The 1,959-nt window shown below is 36.5% G+C and overlaps 1 long non-coding RNA gene across 1 annotated transcript; it reads left to right on the top strand.

The window, feature by feature from the left end:
• Positions 1-281: 281 nt before the first annotated feature.
• Positions 282-1,148, top strand: LOC149561601 (uncharacterized). Its single transcript, XR_016363448.1, has 2 exons — positions 282-530; positions 772-1,148. It is a non-coding gene; the product is annotated as an uncharacterized LOC149561601 (long non-coding RNA).
• The last annotated feature ends 811 nt before the right edge of the window (positions 1,149-1,959 follow it).

Below are 1,959 nucleotides of genomic sequence, written 5' to 3'. Positions count from 1 at the left end.
TTTTCATGGTACAAAGAGGTGTTGTAGAACTTGCAGCTGCTTCACAATTTTTTCGATCATGAGCTAGAAGATATGGGCAAAGAAACCCTCACCTCTGCTGATTAGGCCCCTCTCCTAGCCAAAAATTACATAGTCAACTTTTAGGACAACATTTTCCACCTGTGAAACGAAGGATTAGAAGCATTTGGACATGACGTAGTAATGACTTCCACTTGAAGACTCTAAATTCTCCTCCAACTTTTAATTTTATATTGGCTTTGATTAAGCAGGTTAAGATGGAGGACCAGAGCGTGTTTGTCATCAGTGGAGAGTGAGAGAGGGAGGAGGAGGAGGATGTCACTTACATCACGAAGGATCGCAAATTTGTTAAATTTATGCGCATGCTCCCTCTATCTAATACATGCGCCACTTCTGCTAGGTTTGAGGGTGGAGTGCTGAGTGTGACCATTCCCAAGCTTCCTCCTCAAGACCTCGCGAAATGCCTGGAAATTCAAATTACAATTTCCTGGGATCTTACGAAACAGAAGAATGTATGTCTTGACATTCAACTTGAATTTATCTTCATGGATTTGGCTGTATGAATCATAATAATTTAAAATTGTAGCTAAAATTTGTCATTTTAACGGAAAATGTTCAATCTTGAATTCTGAAATGTAGTACTGTCAATGTAAATTTTTTCCAAACCCCCTGTAATTTCTTTACAGTTGTCATTGCCTATTTCAATGGGAAATGTTCAAGGCTCACTGCATAAATCTTGTACTTGTAACCCAGGAATGGAAACGAATGAAGGGTTTCGAGATTGTCTGGTAGTTTGTATCGCAAAGAAAGAGTTTACAAATCTTCAATGGGGTTTTGTCAACGCCCAAAACCCTAATACAAGCTTCTCGGTTCTTCCACAGATTAACCACATAGCTTAACTTGCACTTAAACTGACTAGCCTCGGGTTTCCTAATCAGGTATGCATATCATATTATTTTAAAGTTTTTCTTTTGATTTGTAAAAGATGAATATTTTAAACAGAAATCTCCAAAATTAGAAGGTAGAGGATATGGCCTCTGACATTGAGTGAACAACTTTAAAGAATCATGTGAACCATTATAATATTTTACAATTTGCAAAAAGAATGCTTGATTAAAATTCCTTCGACATTTTTTTTATTTATTGAATAATGCAAAACGAATAATATATAAAAAGTCAATCAAAAGTTTCAAAAGTTCATAAAGTGGACAGCATGATCAGCAACTAACCGGCTCTAAAGAGCTATGACCAAACAAAGAACATTACAGCTGAATGTTAACATAACCAGCTCAAAAGAGCTACAACCGAACAACGAACATTACAGCTTGAATGTTAACATTTGTTGAAGCTCCTTCGAGCAAAAAGTATCTCTTTTGAAAAGCTGTAGTAGTTGGTATTTAATCCTGTCAAGCTGGTTACTAATCTTCAATTGGGCCTTGGGTCCTCCCTGCAAAAGTTTACACAAAAAAATTGTCTGGAAAATGATGTCAGAGTAAAACTGAAAAATTTCTCCTTCAAGATGCATTGTAGAATTAGAAAATACGGCCCTACATCTGCACTTCCAAATGTTAAGTAAAATGATCTGCTACAAAGAGTCGCCCACAATATTACTTTTAAGATTAATACCAAAAATAGCTTCCTTCCAACTTAAAGAATGTTCGAAGATAGCTTGAAAAAAGGTGAAGACATCAGTCCACCTTTTCTTAGCCCATATACAATCCCAAAAGAGATGTTTCATATCTTTCTCTCGCAAACAAAATGGGCATTTAGCCGGTTGGGTCAGCAAACATCTCAGCCTACTACCAACTGGAAATTTGAAATGTAAAACTTTCTAGGCCAAGAGTTGAGCATTAGCCTCAGCTTTAGAAAGCCAGATCTGGGCACTCAAATTACTCCAAGTGGTTTCATTGAATTTGCAATTCCATTTATTATTAAGTCGTG

Source organism: Cupressus sempervirens, chromosome 4 (genome assembly GCF_028749045.1).
Source record: "Cupressus sempervirens isolate cs-2001-9-10 chromosome 4, ASM2874904v1, whole genome shotgun sequence".
Classification (NCBI taxonomy): Eukaryota; Viridiplantae; Streptophyta; class Pinopsida; order Cupressales; family Cupressaceae; genus Cupressus; species Cupressus sempervirens.
The sequence above is the reverse complement of the archived record's forward strand: the minus strand, read 5'-3'. Positions and strand labels throughout refer to the sequence as shown.